The sequence below is a fragment of the Cervus elaphus genome, chromosome 33, assembly GCF_910594005.1.
Source record: "Cervus elaphus chromosome 33, mCerEla1.1, whole genome shotgun sequence".
Classification (NCBI taxonomy): Eukaryota; Metazoa; Chordata; class Mammalia; order Artiodactyla; family Cervidae; genus Cervus; species Cervus elaphus.
This window is the reverse complement of record NC_057847.1, coordinates 49870198-49890915: the sequence shown is the minus strand read 5'-3', so window position 1 is coordinate 49890915 and position 20718 is coordinate 49870198. Positions and strand designations below refer to the sequence as shown.

Sequence of the window (20718 nt, the reverse complement as noted above, 5' to 3'; positions counted from 1 at the left end):
TTTTTATTCCTGTACTCTCATTTTAGTAGTTCTTAAAAGAAGTAGAAGCATGTATGGTCTATCTCTCATCTTGAGCTAGAAGTCATTGAATGTTTGTAAGCAGAAAAATGACCAGATCAAATGTCATTTTACAAAGGTCACTCTAGCTATAGTTTGAAGTATAGCAGCATAAACAAACAGACTAGGTTTTCCTGGAAGTAATTATGTGATGTTTCTAACACCTAGTACATGATATAGGTAATAAATTATTTATTAAAATAATGACCTAAATAGTATACTTTTATATAAAAATAGATCAATATTTAGTGAAAATATTAATTTAAACATATTTATTGTCATATTATACAAACATAAAATATTAAGGGATTATATTTATATATTATCCCCATGCCAAAACAATTTATTCAGAAATTGTTGCATCTCTACTTACTCTAGCAGTACTTTCTATTTATTGTTGAATACCAGCCTCTCTTATAATAGAATATAAATGTGATTTTACATAGAATATCAATAAATGAGTCCTAAACCAGCCTTTGACTTCTAGAAGCTTATAATCATTTATGTGCAGGATTTTAAAATGACACAGCTGTGAAAATCAAAATACTATCTCTTACAGTGGCAATGATGATTAAATGAGATAAAATATATGATTTCATTTTCCCCTTTTTTCTTTGTACTGTGAGCCCATTTTTAAACCCTCTCTAGAATATCTCCATTACTAGAATCAATTTGGTAATCCAAATCCCCTATCTGTATCTGTCTGAAAATATTGGTGCTTTAAAGGGGACTGTTGCTAACTTATGGAATATATATATGTATAAATACATATAAAAAGTGTTCTTCCTGCTTTCTTCAGCTCTTTTGTGTACTTAATTATAAAACACTAGTAAGCATTCGTGCTGTTAAAGAAATATACATTGATTATTGCTAAATCTTTATACTATGAATAATTTCTTTATCAAAGTTATATATCTATAAATTCTAGTCACTAAAAGTGACTAGTGCAGTTTTTTTAGTATTTCCTATCTTAATTATTATGCTGTCATGTGATTTCTCTTTCGTCTTATTGACTAGATTAAGGAAAATGCACCTACACAAGTTGCTTTCATTTGAATCTCCCTTAAAAAGAACTACACATGTATAAAAATTATAAGTGGTGGCAGAGGTTTATTATAGACTATTAGGGTCTCTCATTTGCTTCCTATCTTTCACGTAACCTGGGAAAGGGGGGAATTTTAAATCCATAAACTAATAAATTCAGTAGATTTCAAGAAAAATAATAAAAATTACAATAAAGACGATTCCAGATTCCAGATATCTTCAACTGTGTGATTATGGATTAAAGATACTGCAAAACCACTCTGCGTTTTTCATAACTAAAATATATTGTCCACCTTTCATGTTTCCGTATATAAATAAAAAGATTGTAATTTCAGATATCATTATAATACCTATTTGTTGCCTTTATTGTAAGTGGGAATTTTCAGCATGTTCTTGTCTCTTTCTCAGGGTTCAATGCGTACACACACACACACACACACACATACAGTGTGGACATGCACACACACAACTGAGGGAGTAGTAAAAACAAAAGGTATTTATTAAGTAAATAACACTCCTCAAAGGTTTTATTCAGTTTAAATAATAGATCAGAAGTTCATTTTTTAGGGCACTAGCTTCTATTTTACATGGGAATTATTTTTAAATCCATATGATACTATTTTTTTTCATAATTTGAATGTTGTGATGATTTCTTGGTAGTGCTACAAAAATCTTCCCGCTTGCTTTTTTTCTGTTCACAGTATTCAGAGTGGTCCATGTGACCTAGATATTGGAAACTGAAGTGGAGTGTGCTGCATTGCTGATATTTACTGTGAAACCTTGGCAACATTCTGCTTCCACGGGCTAGAATTACAGGGTGCACGCTGTTTCATATTGCTGGTATTTTAAAAAGGTCTCTGAAAGTCGGCACAATCATTTCTAAAGCTGACTTTAAAATATTGTTTTAAAATATTCAAGTAATAAAAGAGAATGCATTTGTATTCCAGTTAAAAATACACACATAATCACTGTTCATTTTAAAGTTTTAAATCTGCTAGGTAAGACTCATTATGGATCTTTTCCCCGTGATTTACCTTGTGTTTGGAATAAGAGTAATCTACTTATTTTGAAATCCAACCCAATATGGTGCAGTTAGTCCTTTGCTATTTCCTAATTTTGGGTGAACTCTGTTAAATTAATTGAAAAATAAAATAGTATTTAGAATCTTCAGTATAAAATTAGGCTCATTAAGAGAAGTTATTTTATCATCTGTCAGATTAATGTAGAGCATCTCTTCCAAGAAATCAGGTTTTGCATTCAGGAAGCCATGTTCTCCCGGCATGGAAAGCTGTTTCACCCTTTAATACTTTTGTGTAAAAAATAAAACCTGGAAAGGAAAGCACTGAATGAGTTAAATCATCTGAACAGTGACTAACTTTCAAGTCATATTTGTACTGGAAGGACCTGATTTGTTTTCTCTTTACTCATTGTGAAAATATTGAACAAAAGAAGGAATAACTGATTACATCACAATTCTCAGCTAAGAAAATTAAAGCACAGATGTGCTAAAGATCAGCTATGTAGTTTTATTTGTCTTCTTGATGACAGAAAGATTAGCTTACCAAAATAGTTCATAGGTTTCTTTATGTAGTCAGGGAAAGCTACCAAGCACCAGGGCAGATAACCAGAATCCATATTGAGAAGTCTAAGACCGTAAACTGGAAACGGGGTGTGTAGAATCCAATCTGAAGTACAAGGAGAGGCAGAAATAAGTAAGGAGTACCACCAGGTTAGGCAGAAGCTGGGCAGAATATGATGCAATAAACAAATAAACAATAAGCAAATACACGGGAGTGGCCCAGAACCAGGGCTCTAATAGAAAGTAAGGTCAAGAACATTTTAATACCTTTTTGGAAAGTGGGGATAGGAAGCATATCTGGACTAGAAACTTCTCTTAATTTAACAGTCATCTAGCTCTGATTTGTCTCAGCTCCTGGATAAATTTTCTCTTCCTTTTTTCCAAACCATTATTTTTCTTTCATAGAACAGTCTTCTAAAAGCTGCATAATGAAGGCTGGGAAAAAATATCAGTTGTCAAATAAATCTGGAAAATTAAAACACACACATACGTTCTTCATATTTTCCTTTCTTGAAGCTTCACAATGCACTTAACCTTATCGTGTAAAAGTTTCTTAGCAGTCCAAGAAAAAAGAAATCTGTAAACCCAAGATTTGCTAAACTTGTTAGACCTGGAACACTATTTTGCATCACATCAAACCCCACCCTTTGGTGCTATGTTCTCCAGGACACCAGTTTGGGAAACTAACTAGCCTTTTTTATGAGTACTTCAGTAAACTGTTGGCAAAGCCATTTTTAAAAGGTAAGGTATATGCTGAATAAATGAATGATTTTGTCAGTATTTGCTAACATAGCTGTTTCAACTTTGCACAGGATCCAGTCTTTGATATAGGAAGGGCTCACATTATTTGTATAGTCAAACAAATAGGAAATCACCATAGCTACTCATTTTTAAAGGTCACTTAGTTTGTTGAGTTATATAAGCTAGACTCCACAACACAGAACCACTGATCCTACATTTTGGGCAGCAGTCACTAGACATTAATAAGAGCCCCAAATCATGTTTCCCAACAATTATATTGTCCTATTAGTAATTTCTTATGAAGAAGACTCCAACTAAAAGGCTCCTGAAGTGATCTTGTCTCACCAAGACACACAGAATGGCCAGTAGCTAGGAGATTTGTACTTTCTGTTCTGAATCTGCCAGCAGCTGTCTATGAGACATTATAGACATTATCTGAAAAATGAGGAGATTGCCACTTCCCAGCTTGATGTTAAAAATGAATTTCTAAAAAATTCTAAGTTCTGTGCTCATTCTATATCCAATATTAATGTGAATTTCCAAAAGATGGATATAGTATTGAAAGTTTCTCTGTTACCTTGTATTTTAAGTGATCCTCCAAACATAGATTGGGAAATACAGGACTAAATATATTCCAAAATTTCTTGTAATTCTGAAATGTTATATTCAATGATTTTAAGTTATCTATATTTTTCTCCTTACAAAAAAAGAGGATTATATATTTATAAGCAAAGAAAAATATCTTAGGTTGCAGAATTGTCTTATAACAATTCCACATTTAATTAAATCTATTTAATTAAAAATCATATATGCATGATTTTAGAGTATTTAGAGTGTTAAAGTTTTATCTAGTATTGGTCTTTATGGTTTCTAGATAAAATACTCTAAATCATGCAAATATTAGTTTTTACTTTAAAAATTTGCATGTTACGACTCAAAGGAAATAACAGCTAAAGAAGAAATAGTTTTTCCAAAATAGGAGCAGTGTTGGGTTATGTCACTTGATTTAGTGTCATGTGTCATTGCATATTCTTCTAAAACATTTCAGAATGTGACACTGTAGTAACTTTCTGTTATAAAAAAGCAAAAATAATGAAGGATATTTTATTTCTTTGGTGGTAGAGTAGAACACAGAATGATTCAGGTTTTCTTAAGGAAAATTTACTTGCAAAAATTATTTGGGGTAGGAGACCTTTTGAAGAGATTCTCACTGACAAAATTTGGGACAATATGAGTAAAAGCTTTTCCTTAAATTAGAATGACAGCTAAAACAAGAAACAATGCAGTTAGAAAACCATCAGTGGTATGCTAAAATTAATGAGTAAAATTATACATAAAATATTTTCAAAATCTTTCCCCATGTATAACTTTTTAATTATAAAGGAAACAAAGGAAAGTAATTTGGCAGTGGAGAAACTGATGGATATCACGTTAAAAAACTGATCAAATATAACACCACCAATATTATATTATAGTGACATTTCATGTGCCTCCTGATGTAATGCACTTGAACAGCACACAACTTTGCCTCTGTAGTATCCCCACCAAAATGCATAACACAAAGCTAATCATGAGGAAATTCAGGGAAAAAATGAAGGACATTAACAAAATAACTGGCCTGCATTCTTCAAAATAGATTCAACAGATTCAAGGGATTAGATCTGATAGACAGAGTGCCTGAAGAACTATGGACAGAGGTTTGTGACATTGTACAGGAGGCAGGAAACAAGACTATCCGCAAGGAAAAGAAATGCAAAAAGGCAAAATGGTTGTCTGAAGAGGCCTTACAAATAGCTGTGAATAGAGAAGAAGTGAAGGCAGAGGAGAAAAGAAAAAATATTCCCATTAGAATACAGAGTTCCAGAGTAGAGCAAGGAGGGATAAGAAAGCCTTCCTCAGTGATCAGTGCAAAGAAGTAGAGGAAAACAATAGAATGGGAAAGACTAGAGATCTCTTCAAGAAAATTAGAGATACCAAGGGAACATTTCATGAAAAGATGGGCACAATAAAGGACAGAAATGGTATGGACCTAAAAGAAGCAGAAGCTATTAAGAAGAGGTGGCAAGAAATACACAGAAGAACTATATAAAAAACATCTTCATGACCCAGATAACTACAATGGTGTGATCACTCACCCTGAGCCAGATATCCTGGAATGTGAAGTCAAGTGGGCCTTAGGAAGCATCACTACGAACAAAGCTAGTGTAGGGTGATGGAATTCCAGTTGATCTATTTCAAATCGGAAAAGATTTTGCTGTGAAAGTGCTGCACTCAATATGCCAGCAGATCTGGAAAACTCAGCAGTGGCCACAAGACTGGAAAAGGTCAGTTTTCATTCCAATCCATAAGAAAGGCAATGCCAAAGAATGTTCACACTACCGTACAATTGCACTCATCTCACACGCCAGCAAAGTAATGCTCAAAATTCTCTAAGCCAGGCACCAACAGTACATGAACTGAGAACTTCCAGATGTTCAAGCTGGATTTAGAAAAAGCAGGGGAACCAGAGATCAAATTGCCAATATCCATTGGATCATTGAAAAAGCATGAGAGTTCCAGAAAATCATCTATTTCTGCTTTACTGACTATGCCAAAGCCTTTGACTGTATGGACCACAACAAACTGGAAAATTCTGAAAGAGATGGGAATACCAGACCACCTGACCTGCCTCTTGAGAAAGCTGTATGCAGGTCAGGAAGCAACGGTTAAAACTGGACATGGAACAACAGACTGGTTCCAAATAGAGAAAGGAGTACGTCAAGGCTGTTTTGTCACCTTGCTTATTTAACTTATATGCAGAGTACATCATGAGAAATGCTGGGCTGGATGAAGCACAAGCTGGAATCAAGATTGCCAGAAGAAATATCAATAACCTCAGATACGCAGATGACACCATCCTTATGGCAGAAAGCAAAGAAGAACTAAAGAGCCTCTTGATGAAAGTGAGAGAGGAGAGTGAAAAAGTTGGCTTGAAACTCAACACTCAGAAAACTAGGATCATGGCATCTGGTCCCATCACTTCATGGCAAATAGAGAAAACAGTGAGAGACTTTACTTTTTGGGGCTCCATAATCACTGAAGATGGTGACTGCAGCCATGAAATTAAGAGACACTTGCTCCTTGGAAGAAAAGTTATGACCACCCTAGACAGCATATCAAAAAGCAAAGACATTACTTTGCCAACAAAGGTCCATCTAGTCAAAGCTATGGTTTTTCCAATAGTCATGTATGGATGGGAGATTTGGACTGTAAAGGAAGCTGAGTGCCAAAGAATTGATGCTTTTGAACTGTGGTGTTGGAGAAGAATCTTCAGAGTCCCTTGTACTGCAAGGAGATCCAACCAGTCCATCCTAAAGGAGATCAGTCCTGAATATTCATTGGAAGGACTGATGTTGAAGCTGAAACTCCAATACTTTGACCTGATGCAAAGAGCTGACTCATTGGAAAAGACCCTGATGCTGGGAAAGATTGAAGGTGAGAGGAGAAGGGAACGACAGAGGATGAGATGGCTGGATGGCACCACTGACTCAATGGACATGAGTTTGGGTAAGCTCCGGGAGTTGGTGATGGACAGGGAGGCCTGATGTGCTGCAGTCTGTGGGGTCACTAAGATTCGGACACGACTGAGCGACTGAACTGAATTCTTCACAAATGTCCAGATCAGGAAAAACAAAGAAAGGCCAAATAGAAGATACATTTTAAAGGACACTAAAGAGTCTTCCCTGGTGGCGCAGACAAGTAAAGAATCCGCCTGCCATACAGGAGACCCAGGTTCAATCGCTGGGTTAGGAAGATCCCTTGGAGAAGAAATGGCTACACATTCCAGTATTCTTGCCTGGAGAACTCCATGGACTGAGGAGTCTGGCAGGCTACAGTCCATGAGGTCGCAAAGACTTGGACGTGACTGAACTGAACTGATGCTGCTGCTGCTAAGTCGCTTCAGTTGTGTCTGACTCTTAACGACCTCATGGACTGCAGCCTACCAGGCTCCTCCATCCATGGGATTTTCCAGGCAAGAGTACTGTAGTGAGTTGCCATTGCCTCCTCCAGGATCCATAAGCTAGATAGTCTTTATACACAAATCAATATTGGGAGTTTTTTTCAGAAGTTAAATGCAACTTTTTGGCTGACATCAGAGTTGGAAAGTCAGAGTAAAATCCAGAGGACTGAATTGTTTTATGGTTTAATTTTTTTAAGATATTTTCCATTTAATAGATAATCAGAAGACAAAGACTATAATAGATTCAGAAAACAGCTGGTCTAATTCTTAAATCCAAGAGTCTAAACCAAAAACAAATGTTTAAGAGAGATTAACTAAGAGGGACCAAATTATATGTGAATATATGAATATGTTTTAAGCAGGATTTTTAAATTATTTTGATGCTTCTCTGTAATGATTTTTTTTTTCTGGCCATACCATGCAACATGTGGAATGTTAGTTCCTGACCAGGGATTGAACCCATGTCCCCTTGCTGTGGAAGCACAAAGACTTAACCTCTGTACTGCCAGGGACCTCACAGGAAAAAATATTCTTAACATGATAAATATTAAGAGAGATGAAGGATTTTTTTCCTCACAGAAAATTTAATAGCTTTCTAAGAAATGTAAATGTATAAAATTTTCAGCAAATTATTTTTTTCTGTTGAATCTTTTTTTAATTCCACCAAGAATTTTATAGTTTACATTCAAGATGTATTGAATAAAATATGTCGATAATATTCTTGCCCTTTTAACAACCATATAACTTCTCTGAGAAATTTGTCCATGTCATCATGTAAAATTATTTAGAGAATTAAATCTTGGCACTCTTATCTACATAAGGAGGGATTCAGCACCAGTGTTGACCTACTTTTTTTTCTCATTCAGATTTTTTTAACAAGAAAATAACTGTCTCACACCAAGATTTGAAGCCAGAATTTTATTGTAATATATTAAAGAAGAGAAACTCATTCTTCTTGTGTTTCTTTAATCTGGATATCAGGTTATACTCTATCAACAGCTACCAGATGGAGAGAAAAAAAAAATACTCTAGGAAGCTAGGCTATAAATACTAGGTTAATTCCAGAACTTCAAGATTTTCAAAATTTGGCTAAAGCTTCTCTAAACTGTCTGATCTTTTAGTAAGAAAATCATAGTTTAGAGTGGGAAAGAAAGGTGTAGAATCTCAGGTTGAGGTCTATAAACTTCAGATGGTTTCATCATCCTCTTACTTTCTGTTAAAGCCATTTTTGGTTCTCTGATCTCCTCACTGGTTGGGTGGGTTCAAAGAAATAGTTCAATTGAGAATAGAAAAGTGATATTCCCCCATAATACCAGTGTTGTGATTCTTTTATACATCTAATGGCCTTCCCATTTAAAAAAATCAATGTGTTAAATTTACCCTTATTGTCAGTGATTGAATGCACAGTTGGAAAAGCTGCTTTGGCATTCATTCATTTGTTGAGTATAATTCATGCACATGTGTGTCAGGTTCTGTAGTTGGATTAACACTGCAGACATAGGAGATATAGTTCACATTCTCTTGTTGCTTCAGACAAGCAGATTGAACCATAACAATGTGTATAATAAATGTGATAAAGTAAGCACAATGTGTTATGTAGTTATATAATAATAGCTCCTAACCCACACTGGTAGTTGTGAAAGTCAGTGATTTTTGACTACCAAAGATGGGCTTAGTAAAATATGAAGTGAATTTCATATCACATCAGCCTTTTTCAAGATAAACATTTGTCTTACTAACATTACCAATTTATTGAATGTCTATGATATGTTAAATGTTACAGTAAATACAATCTATCATCTGCATTAGATATCTTAAATAATAATATTGAGGATTTTTCCCTAGGAAAACATTTGTTTTATTCCTTCTGCTTATTGGACTCTCTATGGTTAGCTTGTTTACACCACTTCATACCACAAAACTCACATGTATCATAGGCTTTCAGAGGTACCCATGGAAAACTATGTATTCATTAGTAAAAATTCATCCTTTATTGCTGTAAACCCAACTCAAACTCATGTTCTACCAGTGATTGTTGGATCATTTCATCCTTATGTGTGAAGAACAGTAAATCTTGATTACACTGTGAGCCCTCATTAGTAGGAAAAGTATTGTGACGTAGTGTTTCTGAAAAGTAGTAGTAATAAATTTGAAGAAACAACCTTGAACAGAGAGGGAAACTTCCAAATACAAGAAAAAGATAATACAGAATTTAAGATGAAAGATAAGAAAGTGGGAAAGGTTAGCAAAGATGACGTGAGTTTCAGTGAAATAAGGTAAATGGGAAAAAATGTAGTGGGCTGAAGAAGTTTGAGGAGTTTAATAGTTAAATATCACGCAGAAGGACTTAATGGAAAGTCACTTATACTTGAAGTTGGGATGTTGGGCAGTCTTTGTTATTTTCTACAATTCTGTCTGTGATCTTCACTAACTCTGCTTGCACAGTAACTGAGGAAAACTAACAGTCTTTGATCAGTTGTCCTAATTAGCTCTCTTTAGTGTAATGGAAAGCTATATCTTATCTTTAATTGCATATTGGAATAAACCCTAGTTTAGTTGTATATAATCATCTAATTTTTAAAAGAATTATGTGTTGATATGGCTACAAAATAAACTTTTAACTTTGTTAAGAAAAGGCTTTAGTGGAAAATGACAAATTAGTTCTCTAATATCACAGGAAAGCAAGCAGGCCTAATTTGTGATAAGTTCAACTACACAGAGTTTTCAGGAAGCAGAGAGAATATCTTTGAGAAGATTTTGTTTATTTATTTTTTACTTACACTCATGATCTTGGTAGATCTCAGTCATTTGGGGAATGATACCATTCCCCAATGATACCATTGTTCAATGATACCATTTCATTACAGTGAGAAGTACCTAATGAATAACCAAGATTATGACTAGAACAATAATGAGTCTTATTGATTTCTGTCTCATATGGGGCAAAATAAAAACATGTTTATCTGTATTTGCTATTGAAAGTAGAAGTTTTACAAATACTGTTTTTGCTTTCACTTATCATATATTGCATCTATTCTTTTCAATAATTGATAAATTATTGTTAAAAACTTTCTGGGTAAAAGTATGCTGGAACCTTTAGGATTTTGAAAATTTCAAACTGACGGTATCGATATAACATAAATGTTGATAACAGCTTAAATTTTATTTGTTTGTTTATTTTTGTCTGTGCTTGGTCTTTGTTGATGGGCTTTCTCTTGTTGATGTGGCAAGTGGGGGCTACTCTTCCTTCCCGTTCACTGGCTTCTCATTGCCCTGGCTTCTCTTGTTGTCAATCATGGGCTCTAGGCAACACAGGCTTCACTGGTTGTAGCATGCAGGCTTAGTAGTTGTGGGTTGAACTTACTTTCTCTGGCCACAGCATGTGGAATCTTCCCAAGTCAGGGATTGAACCCACGTCCCCAGCATTGGCAGGCAGATTCAACCACTGGACCACCAGGGACATCCTGGCTTAAATTTTAAAATGAACAAGCTTCTGTCTACCTGCAAGTCCACTTTTTAGGAAACTCTGAAACCAATTAAACTTACTGAGAAATCCCCAATTAAAGCATGAACCAAGTAAAATACACTCGATAGACATCAAGTGACTATAATCCTTTTTTCATATTTACCAATTAGAATTATTCTTAATACTGTAACACAGGCTTTGTGTCTTTCCTCCACACTCTCCTTTTTCAGAGCATTCATTGTACATGTTGAATCTAGGCTTACCTGATGAGATTACTAATATAATATACTGAGATATCTGATAGGGTCAGAGTGACTTACCAGATGCCAATAAGCCACACCTAGAATGTTGCAAAGCTTAGAACATGGCACACAGGCCTGTTTACTTGTTCCAGACTAAAAACGTATCTTTGTATATGTGTGTATACACGTGTATGCCCATGTATTCCTTTATTGCAAAGATAGAGGGCAGAACCATTCTGAATATATATGTAGTGTTTAACAATTTTCAGTCATCATACTGTCTTTTACAATGTAAAAGACCCTTGAGCAGCACTAAGCAATATAAGACCAGGGTCTATTATTTCTTGATATGGGTTTAAGGAATCCTAGTTCCTTACTTCTTTTTTAACCTCGATAAATTTCTTTGTTAACCGATGCTTATTGAACACCTTCTAAGTGTAACCTAAAGTTTAAATAAGTGACATTAAAGAGAAGAAAATGAAACCAGGGCTCCTGTTGATCTTCTGTTGAAGTGTTTTCTCATAGTAGGAGCACCAGCGGGTGACCAGTCTGCTCCCTTGCCCTGGGGTTGAGGTGTGGAGGACAGAGTACCTCCTCTCAAGAGTCTGGGATACAAAAGAAGATGATCTTTCAGAGAGATGTGCAAATTGGTGCAGCAGATACAAAATAATAATAACACAGATTATATTGTCCTCCTGAGTGGTCATATCTAGCCTCATTTCAATCACAAATGCATGTCACTATACTTATATTTAAGAGCATTTCTTTCTTTTACTCCTAAATGTGCTTTTTTCTTAACATTAGAAAATAATACTGTTTTAAATACTTGATCATTGTTGCAGCATAATGATTTTATTTTGAATTCAAATTAACTTCTTAGCTAACATTATTTAGTGCCTGTGGTATACAAATATTATATTAAATATAGATCCTGAATGCCACAGCCCTGGCCTTTTATTTTAGCATCGTTTCCAAAGTATAATGTTGCTGTTCATTTGCTCAGTCATGTCCAACTGCAGCATGCCAGGCTTCCTTGTCCTTCACGATCTCCTAGAGTTCGCTCAGATTCATGTCCATTAAGTCAGTGATGCCATCCAACTATCTCATCCTTTGTCATCCCCTTCTCTTTTTGCCCTCAATCTTTCCTGGCATCAGGGTCTTTTCCAATGAGTTTGCTCTTCACTTCAGGTAGCCAAAGTAGTTGAGTTTCAGCTTCAGCATCAGTCTTTCCAGTGAATATTCAGGACTGGTTTCCTTTAGGATGGACTGGTTGGATCTCCTTGCTATCCAAGGGACTCTCAAGAGTCTTCTCCAGCCCACAACTCAAAAGCATCAATTCTTCAGCACTCAGCCATCTTTATGGTCCATCTCTCGCATCCGTACATGACTCCTGGAAGAACCATAACTTTGACTATATGGAACTTTGTCAGCAAAGTGATGTCTCTGCTTTTTAATATGCTGCCTAGCTTTGTCATAGTTTTTCTTCAAGGAGCAAGCGTCTTTTAAGTATCATAGTGTAATTAATAAAAAGTCTATAAGCACCAGTTTCAGAGTACCATGTTTTAATAGCAAATCAGGTCTGTTGCTGAATCTTTATTAGTAACAAGATTTTAGGGAAGAAATATCTTTAAATCATGTGTTTTTGTATCAGTCAAGACTCTTTATTACAAATATTAGTAACGTAATCCTTTCTGACCAGTTTCACATTAAAGGAAACATTAAAAGGTATTAATTTTTAATTATATTTTTGTTTATATATTTCTAATTATTATTTGTGTTATTATATAAATTATAAATATAAAATATATGTTATATAATATTTGTTATATTTATTATATAATAAATAATATAAAATAATTATATTATTTAATTATAATTATTAAGTAGACATTTTATATTTATATAAATTTAATTATAATTAAATAAGTAGCTAACAGACTCCATTAGGACCGGAGAGCTGGCTCTGAAGTTTATAACTTCAGATATTTATTATCTTCAGATAATAGATATAACATTATCTAAGCATCTTCTAGGAGCTCCTCTAGCAAAAAAAAAAAAGAAAACACTCCAGTGGCTCCCAGCACTTATGATGCATTCATCTAAACACCACTGTTATCCCCAAAGAACCTCATGTTTCCACCGCCAAATCAAGTTTTCCAAGAAGAGTTGCATCCTCTGGCTGTTTGCTCTCAATTTCAAATCACATTCTGAATTTGATTGCTGGGACCAAAGACACTTGCCTAGCTACAAGACAGTCTGAGAGTACTAGTTTTCCAGTCTCTGCCTTGAGAAGATTGGAATCATGTTGTAGAAAGTTAGCCAGAGATAAAGTGTTCAAAACTTTCTGGCAGCCAAGGTGACCAGTGCCCACAGATGACAGTGAACTAGATTAATTTTCATCTTAAATCTTCATTGTAGCATTTATAATCTTTAGGGGTCAGATATAGGTCATTGTCTTTGTGTAGTAAAAATGTATCCCAATTTCTACCTTCAATAAGCAATAAGTTATTTTCCCAGTAAATCACTTCCACCAGATATTTTTAAAATATTTATTTATTTATTAGGCCGCATCAGGTCTTGGTTGTAGCATACCAGATCTTTGTTGTGCCGTGTGGGATCTTTCGGGGCAGCACATGGATTCTCTACTTGTGATGCAGGGGCTCAGTAGTTGTGGTCCACCAGCTTCTAGTTGCTCTGTGGCATGTGGGTTCTTAGGTCCCTAACCAGGGGTCAAACCTGTGTCCCTGGCATTGCAAGGCAGATTCTTAACCACTGTTGGTGGTGGTTTAGTTGCTAGGTTGTGTCTGACTCGTACGACCCCATGGACTGTAGCCCACCAGGCTCCTCTGTCCGTGGGGATTTCCTGTGCAAGAATACTGGAGTGGGTCCGCTGTTTGCTTCTCCAGGGGATCTTCCCAGCCCTGGGATTGAACCTGGATCTCCTGCAGTGCAGGCAGATTCTTTTCTGACTGAGCCACTGGAGAAGTCCCTTAAACATTGAGCCATCAGAGAAGTCCCCCACCAAATATTAACTCCTCTAACCATCCTTCATTCATGAACTGAAGGAAAAGAGCACATCTGTGGTTGTAAGACAAGATTTCTCATCCTCAGCACTATTGACATTTTGGAGTGGATAATTTCTTGTTGTTGGGAGCTTTCCTGTGCCTTCTATAACCCAAGTAGCATAGGTACAAATAGCATATATGTGTACACACACACAAACACACGTGCGCACATACATATATACACCCATAAAGATAATTAAGATGTCTTTGGACATTGACAGATGTCACTTGTACTAGAAAATCACTGCCAGTTGGATCCACTGTGATACAACCATGTTTTTACTTAGTGGACAGCTTACACAAATAAATAGGAGCCACGTTTGACTACTCTGGGTTTCTTACAGTCTTAGCATTGATGTTGTAATTATTTGTCTCTCACTGCTTCCCCTAAATTCTTTTCATCAAAATGTAAGAAACTGCATCAATCTAGAAAGGAGATTAAGAAATTCTTTCTTCTGTGTAGCTTTCTCCAATACTTCTCTTTTACTTTGTCTTCTGTCTCTTCTGCACAGTGTAAATACTCTACATCCTCTCCCTTCTTCAAGGGTATTCTTGACAGTGGGTACCTCCAGGAAGGAAGGGAGAAGGAAAGTTAGTTCATATTTTCAATTTAAACTTGGTGCTCCAGAAGTTTGGTTAATTGAGTGACTACACATTTCTTAAGTTTATCATGGGAATGAATGAAATACAAGTATCCATTTTGTCAGTACATTAAATTTACTTGAAAAAATGTTCCCAGAATACAGAGTTTAGCTATTATGTAGTCAAGATTTGCTATTGAGCCTGGAAGCCCTCTTTAAAAGCCTTTGTATATTCCCTTTTGTAATTCAGAGCATATGCAAGGAAATATAGATAAGCCATATAAATTGCCTTTTTCTTTTCATGCTTACTGCAGTATTCATTACTTTATGTATATTTTCACTCCTTAAAAAAGTTTATATGAGAAAAATGGTTTTTTATATTAATCCTTAACTATTCAAGCAAAGATAAAAAGTAAAAAAAAAGTCAGTTTAATGACATTTGGTTTCCTGATAAATTTCATGAAACATATTGCTACTTTTTCAAATTAACCTCCAAAATTGCTAACCTGTTTTAAAAGTTTAGGAGCATGCCTTTCCAGAATTGAAAAGTAGCATGTAATTTCCTTATTTTAAGCATTTCTTTTACTGCTTAATAAGTTATAGCTTTGCAAGTTATGAGAGCATGATTAAATTTCTTTTTGTATTGCTGCTAAAATAGAATAAATAATTCAACTTTTTATCAGAATAATTTCAGTTTTTATATTGTATCATAAATAGCTCATCAGCTGTGTTAAAAGATTTTTTTCACCTTACCAGAAATACTTAAGGTTTTCCTATTATTGAAAAGAAATGTTTATCTCATTCCATCTTGAAATAACCCACTAATTCTAAAAAATACATTTTTATTTATTAATTTTAGCTAGCTTTATCTGAATTATCTCCAAAGTGTCCATTATTATAATTAAACTCACTTAGAATTTGTTATAGCTTAGATATATTTTAATAGTATATATAGGAAAAGTACTTATTTACAAATGTGAAATTAGGCAATCACAAACATATAATTTTTTGCTATCCATTGACCTATTTGGAAAGCAACAAATATTTTGTGGATTACATCTTCCTATTTTTAATATTAGTGAGATTAGTAGTTTACATAAAATATGAAATAAAAAGAATTTGGAGAGATTAAGGTACATCATATAAAATTAAATTAAATAAGAAATTGCTATTCATATTTTATTATTTATGGTTAAAATGAAAGAGATATTTAATTGGAAATAAAATATAATAATAATTGAAAGAAGAAAAGTAATATATTCTTGCTCAAGTCTGAATTACCATTAAATTTTTTTAGAAACTATTGTCTTTATTATAAAAATAATGCTATTTTGAAAATAGAGGAGTAAGTAGAAAATCAGAATACAAACATCCATTTTTAGCAGTGTTACAGATTGCTCTGAAGGACTGTCTTACTTCTAAACAACCAAATCTTGCATAAAACTTAATATTGTGTCATTGTTAGATTCCATAGGTTGAAGTAAAATTTCAACAGGCAGGGAAAGCAAAAACTTGGACTGAAACTGAAACTGAAGCATGACCAATAAACATACAAGACAAGGATGTTGTCTTAATGGCCAATGAAACCGAAAAACACTTAATCCAGGAAGAAACCTGTTAGGCCAACAACAAGATAAGAAACTGAAGGAGATTATGCTCACTTAAAACTCCCAAGTGGGCTTTTTTCCCCTCCTGTTTTGTTTCAAATTATGTCAACCATATATGAGTTCATAATCAAAGTCCAGCAAACACATAAAGAAATAACCCACCATTAGTGAGATTTAGCAGTATTGAACTAAAAAAAAAAAAGACTGCCAGTTGTTTCTCCAGAAAAAAAAAAAACCACACAAACAAAAAAATGTTAATTTAAGATCAGCAGAGAAATGCAGTTTGGACTCTGCAACCATGGTGAGCCACATGCAAGTCTCCACAAAGCAAGAGAAGGAAAACTAAGCCCTCTCTGGAGGGGGAAAGGACATTAGGAGGGCTATAGTAAACTAAGAATTTATGATTGGTGGAGTTGTTGCCAGGAAAGAAGAGTTCTCTTGGATTCCGCTGTCATCTCAGAGCATGAGAGCTCCCTCTTCTGGTATCCTAGCTCCATTTAATTGAGGCTTCTGTTTATTAATTTTTACAGTAGAAATGGCAGATTACAAATTTAGACCCTAAGGACTGCAGATATTGAAATTATCAGGTATAGAATATTGAAAGCAAATCTGAAATCCTTTTTAAAAAATAATCCTACAGAATTGAACTTACAAGTGGAAAATGTAATCATTGACGTGAAAAAGAAATCCTCAATGGATAGGTATATTAGTATCTAGTCAGGAAAATAAAAGCCATTCTAATTATTTTGTGGGCTTCCCAGATGGCTGAGTGGTAAAAAAAAAAAAAAAAAAAATCTCCTGCCAACTCAAGAGAACAGGAGATGCGAGTTCAATCCCTGGGTGCAGAAGATCCCCTGGAGAAGGGAATGGCAGCCCACTCTTGTTTCCAACATTCTATGCTCTCCTTTGTACTGTATCGGGTGAGGAGTTGAATACGCCTGGTTCACCTGACAAGTTTCTTATTAAATTCTTCCAATAAAAGGCACCAGTTGCAGACTATAAAGAAAGAGTAGCTATTTGGCCAATAGGGAAAAGGTGATTCTGGAACCTAGCACTTTGGGAAGAGGAAGTGGTTTTTTGATAATTCTGGCCATAGTTGAGGTAATACAAGTTGGTGGACTCAAAAGTGACTGCAACAGCAGCTCAGTGAGTCTAGGATTACAGGCTCCAAACAGGAAATGCTAATAGCTTCTGAGCTCTGGCTATTACTCCTGTTTCTTTTTTATTTGATCTGCCATTTATTCTTTGTTTTTCTGGTCCTTTCTAAAAACCAATGTAACCAATTCCCTGTATTAAATTGTCTACGTATAAAATAATTGTGTGCTCAGTCACTCAGTTGTGTTTGACTCTTTGCAACCCCACAGACTGTAGCCCACCAAGCTCCTTTGTCCATGGAATTTCCAGGCATAGAACGTTGGAAACAAGAGGACTTTAAGAGTCAACAGACCCGGGTGGCTCAGTGGTAAAGAATCAACTACCAGTGCAGGAAACACAGGTTTGATCCCTGGTCCAGGAAGACCCCACATGCTGTGGAACAGCTAAGCCCATGTCCCACAACTATTGAGCCTGTTCTTTAGAGCCCAGGAACCACAACTGCTGAGCCCATGCACCACAGTTACTGAAGCCCACACACCCTAAAGCCCATACTCTGCAATGAGAGAAGCCACCATGATGAGAAGCCCATGCACTGCAACTAGAGCGCAGCCCCCACTTACTACAATGAGAAAAAGCCCACCTAGCAATTAAGACCCAACAGAGCCAAAAATTAAAAATATAAGTAAATAAATAGTCAGTAAACAAATTGTTGGCAGAATGGGTTATGCATGTTTGAACACATCTGAAGGGAGAGTTGGTGGATCAGATGAGATGTTTTAATATGACAGACTACATGAGAAAAACAAATACATAAAAAACGTGAAATAGAGGCAGCAATTTGGAGGCTTAAATGGACAATGTTAGACTAATCAAAGTCTCCCACAGAGAAAATAGAGGAAATGAAGGTCAGACAATATTTGAAGAGCTAATAACTGATAATTTTTCAGAAATGGTGAAGAATAGAGTCTACAAATAGCAGAAGCACAAAATATAACAGGCAAGAAAAATAAAAAGAAATCCATACCTTGAGATTGTATGTTAAAACTGTAAGATATCAAAGACAAGAAAAGATACTAAAAGCAGCCTGGAGGGCTAAAAACACATCACCTGAAAAGAAACAATGAAAGGGACAACAGACCCCTCAGAAGAAACAATGGAAGCTAGAAATCAGTGGAGTATCTTTAAAGTGCTGAAAGAAAATACTTGTCAATCTAAAATTGTGTGCCTAACAATACTTTTTTTCAAGCCAAAGTTCTTAAAAAAAATCAGGTAGAAAACTAAAGGTAGAGTTCACCACCAACAGACATAAACTAAAGAAACTTCTAAAAGGAAATGATTAAGAAAAAAATCAGTAAAATGACAGGAAAAAAGGAAATAATTTCAAAGGCAAATATATTATGCTAGAAGGAATGATTAGTGAAAAAAATTGGCAAATAAAATAAATCCAATAAGATCTATATAAAAATACCATTCTAGTAGTAGTGATAATAGATACTATTTAAAGTTTCAGAGGTTGAAGAAAATGGGAAGAGTGTAGTATTAGACAATAATAGCATGAAAGCCTGGGGAGGACTACAGCAGGGATTATCAGTATGCATAGTATAGTAAAATTTCCAGGGAAATTAAAAGAGTATGAAAAGAGTGTATAAGGGGAATTCCCTGTAAGTCCAGTGGTTAGGACTTGGCACCTTCACTGCCAGCGCCAGGATTTGATCCCTGGTTAGGGAATTAAAATCCAACAAGCCACTCAGGCCTGCAAAAAAAAAAAAAAGAAAATGATGTCCAGTCCAATAGAAGGGAGAAAGCAGAAATAGTTCCAAACAAGAACTGTAACAATCAATTTTTAAGATAAAAAGAGTTTTTTAAAAAATAGAAACAAGTGAGACCAACAGAAAGCAATAGGTGTAGGGCTGTTGAAACAAGTCTAAATACATTAGCAATTACAATCAGTGACACTCTGAAAACATAAAGACTTGAAAAAGTTGAAAATAAAAGCAGAGTAGAAAGTTATGCTGGGCAAACACCAAACAAAAGCTGGGGCATCAATTTTAGTGTGAAAGGCATGGCTAGAGATAGTCACTACATAATAATGAAAGGTTCGATTCACTAGAAAGATATATAATATGCTCCCTGGTTTCAAACTCTGTTACAAAGCTGTGGTAATTAAAACAATGTGGTATTAGCAAAAAACAACTGTGGAGATCAATAGAACAGAATAAAGGTCCCAGAAATAAATCCATGCATGTATGGTCAATTAATTTACAACAAAGGAGCCAGGAATATACAATGGGTAAGGACAGTCTATTCAATAAATGGTGCTGGAAAAATTGAACAGTCACATGAAGAAGAATGAAACTGGACCGCTGTCTTACACCATACACAAAAGTTAACTCAAATTAGATTAAATACTTGAATGTAAGACTTAACACCATAAAAATTCCTAGAAGTTAACCTAGACAATAAACTCCTTGACTTAGGTCTTGGCAATGATTTGTTGAATTTAACACTAAAAACGGCACAACAAAAGCAAAAATAAACAAGGGGAGCTACATAAAACTAAAAATCTTCTATTCACCATAACAAGCCATCAACAAAACAAAAATGTAACCTACTGAATGGGAGAAAATTATTGCAAATCTTACATCTGATAAGGGACAAATGTACAAGAACTCAATAGCACACATTTTTCAAAATTAAAAAGTAAAAATTGAGAGGAAGATCAATTGGAAGATCAATAGACATTTTTCCCAAGAAGACATAGAGATGACCAACAAGTACATGAAAAGATGCTCAACATCATTAATATGGACTTCCCTGGTGGTGCAGAGGGTAAAGAGTCTGCCTGCAACATGGGAGACCTGGGTTCAAGTCCTGGGTCAGGAAAATTCCCTGAAGAAGGAAATGGCAACCCACACCAGTATTGTTGCCTGGAGAATCCCCATGGACAGAGGAGCCTGGTGGGCTACAGTCCATGGTGTTGCAAAGAATTGGACACAACTGAGTGACTTAACTTTCACTTTTCATCATTAATATACAAAGAAATGCAAATCAAAACCACAATGAGATATCACCTCATGCCTGTTAGAATGGCTGTCATCAGAGACAAAAAAAAGTGTTGACTAACATGAGGAAAATGGAACCCTTGTGCACTGTTGGTAGGAGTGTAAATTGATGCAGCCACTACAGAAAACAGTAAGGAAGTTCCTCAAAAAATTAAAAATAGAATTACCAAATGATCCAG

At 35.1% G+C, this 20718-nt stretch overlaps 1 protein-coding gene and 1 long non-coding RNA gene across 8 annotated transcripts in view; one reads left to right on the top strand and one right to left on the bottom strand.

The window, feature by feature from the left end:
- MBD5 (methyl-CpG binding domain protein 5) overlaps positions 1-20718 on the top strand; it is a 186751-nt gene that overhangs the window by 55264 nt on the left and 110769 nt on the right. The window lies entirely within an intron of this gene.
- Positions 14657-20718, bottom strand: part of LOC122688555 — a 45187-nt gene continuing 39125 nt past the window's right edge. Inside the window, exon 3 of the long non-coding RNA XR_006339501.1 lies at positions 14657-14760. This is a non-coding gene — a long non-coding RNA (uncharacterized LOC122688555). The remainder of the gene's footprint in view (positions 14761-20718) is intronic.